General features: G+C 39.5%; 1 protein-coding gene across 1 annotated transcript in view; it reads left to right on the plus strand.

Moving 5' to 3' along the window:
* Positions 1-4,504: 4,504 nt before the first annotated feature.
* Positions 4,505-14,577, plus strand: part of MGAT4C (MGAT4 family member C) — a 223,647-nt gene continuing 213,574 nt past the window's right edge. The window contains exon 1 of the mRNA XM_043546703.1: positions 4,505-4,657. The gene's annotated coding sequence lies outside the window, so the exon portion shown is untranslated. The remainder of the gene's footprint in view (positions 4,658-14,577) is intronic.

Here is a 14,577-nt window from a genome sequence, read left to right on the forward strand (position 1 = left end):
TCTGAAAAATTAGAAACTAAATATTTTAACTGTTTCACCATTTTTTATTTTTCAGTGTAAACAATTCAGTGAATTCAATACGAGTTCACAAAATGTTTCAGTGGACCCAAATATACATTTCATGGCCAAAATGAGTTTTGTCCAAAAAAAATTTGCCAGTTCTACCTAGGACACTTGGGACCCTAAATCCTAGAAGGTCAGTAAAATACTTAAGTTCCTTTTGAAAATGAGATTTGGGGTCAGAACTCACTTATGTGCTTTTGAAAATTGTACTCAAAATCTAGTTTCAATGCTGCTAAAACTTAAACCCTTAAATGTACCATGGTCTTTGTGCCAAAATTGCAAATTACCTAGTCCAACGTTATTTTATGTGATATTTTCTTTTACTGCAATTAGAATCCAATACTTATAGTCTCCTTTGAAGAATGCCTGTAATCCCAGTGAAATCACATTTTTTTAAAAGATTTTAAACATACTGAAACCTTACTTTCTTGTTTCAGTGTAGTCAAATGTAGGATAGCAAGACTATGCACATTTGTAGGAAAGCTAGTCAAGTATGATAAGACTGAATATTTGACTAGGCTTTATTTTCCAAGAAGTCATTTTAGAGGTTTTTAGTCCTTCACTCCCATTATGAAACTGAAACCCTTCATAATCACCTAAACTCAAATTGACCTCATTTGTGTGTCTTCCTTTGGACTTCAGTAAATTTGTGAGGCATAAATTAACATCAGTCATTAAATTCATTTAATCAGACATTTAACCTTGACAAAGAATTTTACCTTGGAAACAAATATATGTTACATTTTTTTTTTTTTTTAAGTAGCACAACTGAGGATAGGAGGTGTTTTCCGTTCTTTTAGAGATGAGATTCTAAAATGAGTGAAGGGTTTAGGCAACTATCCAGCTCAAGCCCTTAAGCATATGCTTAACTTTAAGCATGTGAGTAGTCCCATTACAGTTAATGAGACTGTCCCATTACAGTTAATGAGACTGTTTGCTTGCTTTAAGGTAAGCATGTGTTTAAGGGCTTTGCTGGCTTGCCCTGCTAGAGATTGAAGAGCATATGCTTGTGAATGGGGAAATTTTAAAACTCCTAAAATAAAGCTTCTATTCTGTTTAAAAGTACAATCTCTTGTTCTGCTATCTCTCAACAGTTCTGCAAGAACTGCATAACCAACTGTACTTCAGTACTAGGGTTGATCAATGAATTGTCAGGACCTTTGTTTTCTTCATGATATATGAAAATATCTACTGTAAAATGAAAAATTAATTTGAAAGTTCTTCAAATGGATATTGCAAGAGTAAGTGACCATGTAAACAGAGCTGCCATCTTGTGGATAACAAGGTAGTGAGCCAATTGCTAATGCTGCGAGAATAAAATAGACAAATGCTTGTAATAATTATTAGCTCTTCCTGAACTGGCACTCTTCTGAAACAGAATTCTGAGAACAGTAATTTTGAATCTGTACGTTTAATCTGTACCTCATCATCTGAGTTCTAATTTTCCCCCAAATCTTTATACCTCACCCCAACCATGTTAATAATGAGTAGGTTAAGCTACATCGAAAGACTTGTGTTTTTCTAGTTAGTCTCTGCTGTGTTTTGTAATATAAATAATTGGTTTAACCATTAAATTGATCTGACAGAAATAATTGTCAGGCAATTAAATGCAGTAATGATTTCAACTTGTGGGAAATATGTATTCATGAAACTGAGTTTTGCTTTGCTTTAGGTCTAAAATCTCTTTCTGTTGGATCCATTAGAATTATTTCTATGTTGATTAATACTGTACTCTGGGAGAAAGCATCATCTTTTTTCTTCTACTAAATGTGATTTGTATTTTGCTAAAGACACTTTCACAGTAGCTCATTGCCTGTGCCATGGATGCCATACTGTATGTATCATATAACAAGGGAGGCTAACAGACCACTCTTATCACAGTAACACTCTGAGAAAGCAGTATATGCATTTTTATAGCATAAGGATAGGCTATTTGCTTTGGTTGTATAATTTTTTTTAACTAAATGCAGGGATAATATGAGTAAAACATTTGAGCTGCTTTGTGTCTTTTACATGCTTTTCACTCAAATGGTCATTTCAAGGAAGTACCTGACAGCTATTTCTGCAATATTAGCTTGCAATTACTATCTGTGCAAGAGATACAGCTTCTGTGATCCATTATCTAATTTATTTTTTGATTTTGCTATTTGTACAGCCAATGGGAAAGGTTATGTTTAACACACTGGAAATCTTGTTTTGGTGTTGATAAGTACATTTATTATTATGATGGGGCTGCTATTTCACTGACAGTTTCACAGCTATTACCTGTTGGGTCTGACCATCTCTATAATCATCCACATTTTCATCACATTGACTATACAGCAATATTAATTTTAACATCAAATGTATGTGTAAATTGATGATTCACTACCATTAAGATACGTCATAAACCACTTTGACTTAAAGATACTAACTTACCACAAGTTTACAGTATAAAAGAAGGCATTCTAATGAAAATGTGCTGGAGTTTAAGTGCAACTTCCATTTAACAGATGGGTTTGGGGCAGTGTTCTTCTCTTAAATTCACAATGGGCCTCTATTGCTTATTGTGTGCTAGTTTCATGAGAAAAACTACTAACATATGACTATTCAGTGGGCAAAATATAAAATATGGACTCTAATATGTTAGTGTCAATGGAGGCTTTTTTCCAGCATACTGTATTTTGTCCACATAAAGTATCTAGCAGTTCACATAAGAATAAATCACCCTGTTAAGGAAATGAAGTATTGTGTATATAAGAACAACAAATGTATGGGACATAAATTTATCATGTTAAGATTAGTTAGACATGGGAACTCTACATTTTACAGACCAAATCAACCTACATAATCAGATTTTATCAACAGTGTCTTTGTTTGATCTTGGTTATTTATAGCATTAAAGTTTCAGAGGAATATAACTTAACATGTGATATGTCTAAGCATATTTTACTTCATAAATAATTCCTTTACTCATGACACATCTTAGCAATTACTATGTCTTACCTTTATCGTTAATCATACAAAAGCAAAGTTGCCTTTCCTATTGTCCAAATTCATCTTTCTGATCTGTAATTCAGTTTTGTGTCACTTTGCATGGTAATGAATCTTTTTTTATATATATACACACATTTCCATCTAAACTCCCATGTTTTCTAGGCAGAAATAAATTATATGGGGCTTTCACTTTGGCCTAAAGTACATTTTGGCTAATAGGCTAGCTTCCAGATCCCTACACAGAGCTGCTGTTTATTAAGTCCCCAGAATTTAATCTCCTGAGTCTCTACAACTTGGTGAAAGGACCACAAGGCAATGGCAGAGCTGTTTATCAAGTTTATTCGAGAAATCCTGTGATATGTTTAACATATTCTATATTAAGCAAAAACATTTCTGAGTATATATTTTTTCCTGGGGAATAAACTGAACAGAAGGAATTTTAAACACAACCCTTACTTTTAGCATTAGGAATACTGAATTGCAAAATAACTAAATGTGCTATTTATTTTACTCCAAACAAACATCAAATCAAGCTCCTATCCAGTCAAATAAGCAAAAGGGTACAATTCAAAAGGATGGGAAAATGTTAAAGTAGATATAGTACTAAAGCTCTATATGCAACATGTAACATACGAGTTGTGATTTTTTTTTTCTTTGCATAGAGCAATGGGATGTTCTATCAGTTAAAACTGAAAGATCAAATTATTATTTCTATCTTTAAAATGCGCCCCAAACAGCTATTAAAGTTCACATGATTTATGGAATATTTCTGGTAACATAACAAAATATTTAGTGCCACTATATTTAGAAGATCAGATTTTTGACAGTGTGTTTCATGCCTCATTTACCACACAATGTCTGAGATCCTACTTTACATTCAAAGAATAAGTGCACATTTACATTTGTGCATATCTTTACTTTTATTTTTGTTTTGTTTTAAATTCTTAATATACCAGTGCCTTTCTGTAGCTAACCTAATTAGAGCTTTATTTGCAATGTTCTCAAATTTAACCCCCTTTTTATGTGTATCTTTGGGAAATCTCATGACTTAATGGGAGGCAATGTAAAATCATTAAAAAAGTGAATTCTCCAGATGCTGTATGCATTAACCTTTCATTTAATACTCCTTTCTGTACAATATTTTGATGATTACTGTCATTTAGTAAACATTATGAAAATGCAATTCCCCAGGGCTCTTGCTTAATAATTTAGGCAAATTAGTTTTTGGATTTTTTATTTTAACTGTTTAAACAGCATGCACCTGCCATCCAAAGTGGGAGCTTTCAGTACATTCCATTCCCTCCACCCCAAATATATATAAAACAGATCCACATTTCCATTTGCAACTGACAGTTTAGGGTTAAGATATGATTCCAGGTAACAGAAGCCAATGAGAGTACACCCAGTTGATGTTTGTGACATCATCTTACAGTCAGAGTACATAGAACAGCTGAGGTAGCTTTCAGCCTCAGCACCAGTGCCATTATGATGGATGTTTACATCTCTTCATTGAGAGCCAATTATCTTGCTTTTGTGTGAGGCCCAAATATCACTCATGCTGCCTGCTTGCACAGAGCACTGTTGGATCTAGCTGAACGAATTGTTTTCTCTGTCTCTGGTAAGAGTCTTATTTTACCTTCTCTTTCAGAATAAAGGTGATACGTCCAACCTGTATAGGGAATTGCTTTCTTAGTCCAAAGGCTTATAAAAGCTATAATATGTAAAGAGTGTTTTTTATTGAAAGAAAGATGCTTTAGGAAAGGATGTATTTTAAAGGAAAATCAAGTGTATGCCTATCTAATCAACTCTACTTTGCAATATAAAATAAATAGTATTGATATCTTTGTAACTTTACGATAACTGAAGTTATTAGATTGACAAGATTGTTACTCTGAATAATTTACTGCATGTCATTTTCCTTCTCTCTTTCTATAGAAATCAAGTATTTAGTGGCAAACAGCAGGAGATGGGGAAGGTTAGGGATAGAGAGTTTAATATCAGATCAAACTTTAAAAAAAATGTTTTGGAATACTTTTGTGGAGGTGTATTCCAAAGTCATGGAGACTGATACTAAGTTGTTCAAGTTACAGATTCTGAAATAAGTTGTGGTTACTTTGTTCCTGGTTATCATTTAAAAGGACAAGGAACTGGGTAATAGATTTACAGCATTTAATGCAAAAGTAGCTGTACTTTTCAGTGAATATTCCCATTATAGTGCACAAAATCTAAGGTGTGAGAAGTGATTATCTATGTCAAAGAATTAGCACACTGTGATTCATATCAGGGAGTTCTGCTTATATAGCCTCCCAATTTTGCCACAGAATAAGTACATTTAATGCTTGTGAACTGATGTGGATTTAGAAGATTAGCAGTGACACTGGCAGTGACAAATCAGATACGATAAAGGATTTAATTGACTGGAGGAGTTCAGGGGCTACTGTCTGAAGAATCCAATAACCAGTTTAACTAGTCAAGTAGTGTATATAATAGGGATGAATAACAAGCTATAGTTAATTTAAAAGCTGGTGAGACAATTATTTATTTGGGAAAGACTGGAATTTACTAAATACCTATAATTTGCTGCACTTATTTTAATCTAGGATTGTACAATAAAGCGGTTTAAATAATTGCATATTTGCAAGCATTATGAGTGTTTGCAATTCTCAGATTTGTTGTCATTCAGTCTAGTTATGAATAGTTGTCTAAGTCTGTGCTAATCAGTATTTGTCAAAAATAGCCATTTTCAGCTCAAGCATCACTTAAATACAGCAGAATCTCTCAGCTAGGTTGTATTTTTTCATTTTTACTAATCTAGTCCTGTCTTGGCAGTTCTTAATATTTGCCACATTTATTTTAGCTCTCTCAGTCAATATGTGTCCAAACAATCCCAAGCTTGAATCAAATGTCAGATATATACATTATAGATGGGCTTGGTATGATGTATTTTAGTTACGGCAAAATCTCCATTACTGTGTGCTGTCTTTTCAATGGCAAAACCCAAAGCACCCTGGTTAAGGTTCGGAAATCATGGCCTATAGGCAAATTGAATATTTTACACTTTGAGTTTCCCCTGCTTGCTTGTATCATTAACAAGTTGAACTAATCTTCTTTCCCTCTCCTTAAATAACTTGGCTTAGTCCCTGAGACTCAGAGGAATAAAATAAAAGTACACAGTCCTCAGCATTACAAATTTACAGACTGTACAGGTCCATGCAGTTTGCCTATCATTACTAGAATTAATATAAGAGCATACAGTAAACCACTCGCCCAGCTAGCCAAAAGTCATGTGATATGAAGAAACTAGCTCCTAGCACTGCCAAAATGCTGAGGGAATTAGAGATTCTACTCTGTTTGCATCCCCAAGCCCAACCCCCACAAGTCCAGAGGGTTCACATTCAGGGGGTTTGTCTCAGACCTATTGCTTATAATTTATTAGAGAAATTTTAAAGTGAGCACATGTGATAGGGTTAATGAGGACCTGAGAAGCCAAATGGATTACCTGGGAGAGGGAGGGTCTGTGTTAATCTAGTGAAGCCTAGCTGGTGGAGGGCTGAGGCAGCACTATAAAGCCAGGAGGCTGAAAGCAGAAAAGGGGCTGCAGGGAAAGGAAGGTGCAGTCTCTTTTTGGGATGAGGAAGGTTGTCATGGACAAGGAGGAATTCCATAGAGAGAGGATAAGCTCTGAGATCCTGCTTGGGAGCAACAAATCTAGCAAGAGGCTAGAAGGCGGTGAAGTAGCCATCGGCAGTAGAGTAGGTGCCTGCTGTAACCCAGAAACAGTCAAGGGAAGAGAGAGAGAGAGAGATTGGGTAGGAAGAAGCCCAGGGAAACAGTAATGGGGAAGGAGACTGAGCAGACCTGGCCTGATGGTTATGGGGTCCCTGAACAGTAGTATAGTATAGCGGATGGACCCAGCTTCCCCTGTTGGCCACTGATTAGTGTGCGACAGAGCCCTGAGCATGGGCTGAACAGCATCCAGAGAAGGCATTTGGACAGTGCTCCTGCTGGACTTTGTAACCCTAGAAGAGGTGGACTAGATGGGTACCCAAATAACCAAGTTATCCAAAGAGAGACTATCACAGAGTGAACTGAAAGCAGAAGGGGGTACCTGATGCCAAGAGAGCTACTTTCCCAGACCTAGACACAAGAAGCCCTACCGATGATTAGGAAACCTGTTACCATGCACTGTTATTTCACACAGCCCTTTGAAAGCCCAGGAAAACTGTTGATCTTACAGTCCTGATAGCCAACTATCTAATACAGTCAAACTCAGTCAGGGAGCAAAGTATTTTTCTGTTCTTCAGATCAGAGGAGAATCAGTTTATGGTCACTCATACTACAGTGAAAATGAATTTTAAGTTTTGGTTTTAATAGGAGGTTAAATTCTGCCTGCCAAACCATAGAGATGTATCTTCCCTTCAGAAACATCATGTCACATTGTTTTTGGTTTTTTTTCATTTGGGTGCGGGGGGCGGGGGCAGGTGGAGAGGATGAAGGGAGGGCTCCATGGCTGCTTGACTGTTGGTTCACCATCAGTCTAGGACACAACTTCTAATGCGCTACAGTTTGCACTTACCACTGAGCATATTTAGCAGTTTCCATATTCCTTCTAAAGTCATTATAGTGGAGGAGGAATAAAAAGATTACTTTTGAGTTTAAGAATAGGCAGTTCTGTTTGTCTAGAAGCAGTATTGCATGATTTCTCATGAATCAATCAACACACATCTTCACAATGATATCAGGTAACAGACAGAGAGATCGGACACAACAAAAATTTTAATCAGCCCTCCTACACAGGGTGCTTACTTCAACCCATTGCTGACTGAACTAGAAGCCAATCTGAAAAATAGTGAAAGGTGCTTGCCAAAAAAACAGGTTTAACATCCTGGATGGGAAAGATAGGTCAATCAACTGGGCAGAAACATGAAAAATAAATGTCTTGTTATAAAAAAGCATAGATATTATCAGTAATAAAACCACGAACAAAGACTTTTCTTACCTCCATAACATGTTAATAATTTCCTTAAAAAAATCAGGGAATGCTAGAATTAAGGTAGAATTAGGGTATTAACAATATTGCTCGAACATGCAGGGGTGTAATCAGGAAGGCCAAAGCACAATTGGAGTTGCAGCTAGCAAGGGATGTGAAGGGTAACAAGAAGGGTTTCTACAGGTATGTTAACAAAAAGAAGGTTGTCAGGGAAAGTGTGGGACCCTTACTGAATGGGGGAGGCAACCTAGTGATGGAGGATGTGGAAAAAGCTGAAGTACTCAATGCTTTTTTTGGCTCGATCTTCACAGCTCCCAGACTGCTGCTCTGGGCAGCACAATATGGAGAGGTGGTGAACAGCCCTCAGTGGTAAAAGAACAGGTAAAGTACTATTTAGGAAAGCTGGACATGCACAAGTCCATGGGGCCGGATGCAATGCATCCAAGGGTGCTGAGGGAGTTGGCTGATGTGATTGTAGAGCCATTGGCCAAACCTCGTGATGATCGTGGGAGGTCCTGGACGATTGGTAAAGGCAAATTTAGTGTCCATCTTTAAAAAAGGGAAGAAGAAGAATCTGGGTAACTACAAACCAGTCAGCTTCACCTCAGTGCCCGGAAAAATCATGAAGCAGGTCCTCAAGCATTTTGAAGCACTTAGAGGAGAGGAAGGTGATCAGGAACAGTCAACATGGATTCACCAGGGCAAGTCATGCCTGACCAATCTGATTGCCTTCTATGATGAAATAACTGGCTCTGTGGACATGGTATACCTTGATTTTAGCAAAGTTTTGATAGAGTTGTGACGGGTTTGGTCACAGAGACCCCCTTGGGACTGTCACCTGATGTGCTGAAATTACCTCTGAGCCCATTTTCCCTGACAGCTTGGGACTCCCAGAACCCTGCCTTGTTGAGCCAGACATGCTAGCCTGCTGCAACACAGACCCAGGTCTGGTCCACAACCCCAAAGCTGCAAACTTTAACTAAAAACTGCTCAGCAGGTTTCCTATCTTCACCCAGCTCCCAGTGGGATCCAAACCACAAATAAATCAGTTTTACTCTGTATAAAGCTTATACAGGGTAAATTCATAAAATTGTTCGCCCTCTATAACACTGACAGAGGGCAATGCACACCTGTTTGCTCCCCCAGGTATTAATGCATACTCTGGGTTAATTAATAAGTAAAATGATTTTCTTAAGTATAAAAAGTAGCATTTAAATGGTTTCAAGTAATGACAGAACAAAGTCAGTCACCAAGCAAAATAAAGCAAAAACACACAAGTCTAAGCCTAATACATTAAGAAACTGTTTACAGGTAAAATCTCACCCTCAGAGATGTTCCAATAAGCTTCTTTCACAGACTAGACTCCTTCTTAGTCTGGACCAAATCCTTTCCCCTGGTACATTCCTTGTTAGTTCCAGCTCAGGTGATAACTAGGGGTTCTCTTATGACTGGCCTCCCCCTTTGTTCTGATCCACCCCCTTTTATATCTTTGGCTCAAGGTGGGAATCTTTTGTCTCTCTGGGTTCCCAATCCTCCTCCTAAATGGAAAAGTATCAGATTTAAGATGGATTCCAGTATCATGTAATATGGTCATATGTCACTGTAAGACCTAATTTGTCATTACCCACGGGCAGGCCCACACGTCCACAGGAAGGCTTGCAGGTAAATAAACCATCTACAACCAATTGTCCTAGTCAATGGGAGCCATCAAGATTCTAAACCACCATTAATGGCCCACACTTTGCATAGTTACAATAGGACCTTAGAGTTATACTTTATATTTCTAGCTTCAGATACAAGAATGATACATGCATACAAATAGGATGAACACACTCAGTAGATTATAAATTTGTAATGTTACCTTACAAGAGACTTTTTGCATACAGCATATTCCAGTTACATTATATTCACACTTATAAGCATATTTCCATAAAACATATGGAGTGCAATGTCACAACAGTCTCCCACGGTATTCTTGCCAGCAAGTTAAAGAAGTATGGATTTGATGAATGGACTATAAGGTGGATAGAAAGCTGGCTAGATGGTTCGGCTCAATGGGTAGTGACCAACGGCTCGATGTCTAGTTGGCATCCAGTATTAAATGGAGTGCCCCAGATCATTAATGAAGATGTTGAACTAAACCAGCCCCAGGGGTTGGTCCTGGGGCTGGTCTAGTTCAACATCTTCATTAATGATCTGGATGATGGGATGGATTGCACCCTCAGAAGTTCATGGATGATACTAAGCTGGGGGGAGAGGTAGATATGCTGGAGGGTAGGTATAGGGTCCAGAGTGACCTAGACAAATTGGAGGATTCGGTCAAAAGAAATCTGAAGAGGTTCAACAAGGCCAAGTGCAGAGTCCTGCACTTAAGAAGGAAGAATCCCATGCACCGCTACAGGTTGGGGACTGACTGGCTAAACGGCAGTTCTGCAGAAAAAGACCTGGGGATTACAGTGAATGAGAAGCTGGATAAGAGTCAAGAGTGTGCCCTTGTTGCCAAGAATGGTAACGGCATATTGGGCTGCATTAGTAGGTGCATTGCCATCAGATCGAGGGAAGTGATTATTCCCCTCTATTCAGCACTGGTGAGGCCACATCTAGAATACTGCATCCGGTTTTGGTCCCCCTACTACAGAAAGAATGTGGACAAATTGGAGAGAGTCCAGCCAAGAGCAGCGAAAATGATTATGGGGCTGGGGCATATGACTTATGAGGAGAGGCTGAGGGAAACTGGGCTTTAGTTGGCAAAAAAGAAGAGTAAGGGGGGATTTCATAGCAGCCTTCAACTACCTGAAGGAGGGTTCCAAAGAGGATGGAGCTAGGCTGTTCACAGTGGTGGCAGATGACAGAACAAGGAGTGATTGTGTCAAGTTGTGGGGGGAGGTGTAGGTTGGATATTCGGAAAAACTTTCACTAGGAGGGTGGTGAAGCACTGGAATGGGTTACCTTGGTAGGTTGTGGAATCTCCATCCTTAGAGGTTTAAGGCCCGGCTTGACAAAGTCCTGGCTGGGATGATTTAGTTGGGGTTGGTCCTGCTTTGTGCAGGGGGTTGGACTAGATGACCTCCTGAGGTCTCTTCCAACCCGAATCTTCTAGGATTCTATGACTAGAATCCTATGATTCTACTCCATGTAATCCATCCCCCTTGTGCATAAACATCATATAGTTTTAAGTACATGATCACATATAATTTTTCCCCCAGGACTGGCCAATGTGATACCAGTTGCCTCCCCGTAAACTACATGCTCCCCTGACTCCATGTCCCAGTCTTCATGTCCAACCAAGAGCTTCTCCTCTCTGCCCCGGCTCCCAGTGTAGTGCTTCTGGGATCAGGGCCTTAGGGAGTCTATTGCCTGTAGTGAGGTTCTTCCAAGGTGTGTGGGCTATCAAGAACAGAAACTTCATGAGTCTCGTTCAAAAACATATTCAAGGAGGTAACACATCTTACATGTTTTTAACCTAGAAGAGTGACTAGTGGTCAGTTTCCATTCTTTCACATTCTTGTTGTGCACCTTTATTCCATGTTAGCATAGCCCTCCCTGGATTCATTCATACCTGTACTTGTCTGAGTGGGTATTGTTTCTGGGCATTCTGAGATATTTTCCTCCCCATGTCTATAGCTTCTACAGTGGGTTCCACCTCAAAGTGATTCCTCAGAAAAATTCCTTCTTTATGTAGTAATTGTGGAGTACTGTGTTTTGGCTGTCTCTAGTTAGAGGTTAGGATAATTTGGGGGTCTTTCTGATAGCTGGCTATCTCTGATAAGTTCTTTGCTCCATAGTCACAGTGTTGGATTTGGTTGTACAGGGCTTTTAAGAAATCATTCACTGACTCACCATTCCCTTACTTGTGTAAGTAAAATTGTTCCTGCTCAAATTTCACATTGCAGCATGGCATGAAATACTTACCCAGTTCTTCATTAACTGTATTGAATTGTTTCATATGAGCAGCTATGTGGGCTTCTGGAAAGGATAGTTTCATCTGCTGCAGGTCCCATTGTATAGAGCAGGTTATTCACTTGTTTCTCCTATAATTGCTGATCTAAACCAGAAACATGACAGAAACTCTTCAATCTGCTTACCCAGAGAGGCTGTTCCTCAGCATCCTGGAAATCAAATTCTCCTGGAAGTGGTGTTTGGGACAAAAGCTGGGACAAATGTAGTCATCACTGCAATTCCACCAAACTAGATTCCCCCCACCTCTCTTTTTTTGTTATTGCCTTTCTGTGGAGTAAGGTGGTGTAGCCCCTTAGAAGCAAACTGGTGTTAGTCTCACCTTCAGTGTCACTTACTTTCCTGTAGTCACTCCTGTCACTCAGCATAACAGATCTTTCTTGGTCCTCTGTGTTTGTAGGCTACTTCCTTGCCTGTTTTGCTGCTAGCTCTGTGCAGGGTGTAGGTTGTTCTGGCTGGGGTGTAGGACTTACTTTTCTGTTTTCCTTTCCCCTCTTCCCTTGACAGGATGTTCTGTGATCTGTCGGGTCGTATACAATTCCACTTGGACACCATGTAGAGATTACAGAGATCCAGGATGCTGTGGTCAGGGTGATTGCACAATTGTCTTTATTTCTTGTCTACACGGACACTCGCTTGCTATATCCCCACTAGTTGCCACCCTGAATAGTGGCTCTAAACATTCACAGCTAATCCTAAAAACAGTCTCCTTGCCCAAATAGCCTTAGCTTCCACTCCCTCCAACTCCCAGTTTCAACTTCCCTTCCACTTTCTGGCTCCCAGTCATGGTCTCCTTGCCCAGTCAGTCCCAGATTACGCCTCCAGCTCCTAGTCGCAATTTCTATCCTTTCCTCCAGTCCCAGTCTCATGAGACTCTTGTCCCAATCTACTCCTTTCCCCTCCTCAGCTTGCCTTTTGTCCCCTCTTCATTAGAATCAGATGACATCCTTCTTGCCACTTCCTTCTCACCACTGCCAGCACTGAGGTAACAAAGCACAAGAAAGACAGGCTCCAGCTCTCAGTTCTAGTGCCTGGCCCCACCATTGCCTAGAAGAGTGGTGGGCAACCTGCAGCCCGTGGGCTGCATGTGGCCCATCAGGGTAAGCTGATTGCAGGCCGCAAGACGTTTTGATGATGTTGACTGTCTGCAGGCATGGCCCTCGCAGCTCCCAGTGGCCGCGGTTCGCCATTCCCAGCCAATGGGAGCTGCGGGAAGTGCAGCTGGGTAACTTTTTCCTTGCATCCAATGGAGACCTTTAGGTTGCTTCTAATTTAGAGGCAACCATCAAGAAAAGCAGGGAGTAGAACTACTAGAGTTCCTAGTGGGCTTATTAACTTCCTCATGTTGACAGAATGAGGTATCAGCTTCTGGCATACTTGTAGTGAATTCCCTCTTGGACCTGGAAATGTTTAGTATCAGCACTGCAATATGCACTGTGAACTCCAGGAATGTTAAACTAAGAGAAAGGGGTTGGAATAGACTTTGCTAAATATAACACAGTCTCCAAAGTACTGTGACAAGAATATGCAGTCTTGTGACTTCTACAATTAAAATACTGTCCATATAAATAATTGTTTTAACCACTAAGACATTAGGAAATAATTGACTGGTTCTTGCCTGACAGATGTCTCTGGAGTAATCTAAAGACTTAAAATCATGCCTTTTGAGTATTATAACACTTCTTTCTAGGACAGCCTTATTAATTTTCTGTAATTTGGACACATTGGAATACTGAGGAAAGCTCTATTTAGCTTTGTTTTAGCTAGGAAATTACCTTAAATCTTTCACATTCTCCAGACCAAGGTTGAGCCTTCAGTTTTGAAAACTTAGAAAAGAGGTAACGCAGTGGAGTTGGACAGCACTGAGTAAAAGGAAAAATTTTCAAAGGTGCACAAAAGTTACTTAGGCAGATCTGAAAATTTACCTAAGGAGCTCATTCAACCACCTCATTCCCTTACATGTTTTCTTTTAGTACCACTTTAAGGCTTTTCTTCTCTAAAGCAAAAGAAATATCTTTGTTTGGTTATATATGAGGTGTAGATATTTGGTGTCGTTTGTTTCTTGGGCAGGGACAAGTCCATTGTCACAGAGGAGGGGCCATTGAGTTTCCTAGCTTCTTTACAGCTGACTTGTCATTAGAACAGGGGGGAGACACTGAGTCCAAGTTAAATGTAATAATGAAACCCCAAAGAGGGGCTGTGTCCTCAGGCAGCTGAAGTTGAACGATGACACCACTAGCGAGGCGGCATTTTGAAGGGAACACACCTTCATGCAGCCTTGTTTTCAAAGGTGCTAGTTAAAACAAATCACTAGTTCGTATGCATGAAGAATTCAAACTCTTGGAATGAAAGATCTTGCCCTCCTCACCTGACATTGCCTCTTTAACTCATTTATGAAAGGTAATGTTGGCTGGCATTCTGTGACAGCTATACACATTCTTGTTAGGAGGCTTATTCCTTCACCCACTTACTTCCCTGGTCTCTCTCGCATGAACAGAGAGCAACAATACCCAAAGTCCAAAGGTGCAAACAATTCGATGTTTATTGGGGTGAACTTCCAGCAAGCATGTGTCCCCCTTCCCAGCTCTGAC

This window comes from Chelonia mydas, chromosome 1 (genome assembly GCF_015237465.2).
Source record: "Chelonia mydas isolate rCheMyd1 chromosome 1, rCheMyd1.pri.v2, whole genome shotgun sequence".
NCBI classification, from domain to species: Eukaryota; Metazoa; Chordata; order Testudines; family Cheloniidae; genus Chelonia; species Chelonia mydas.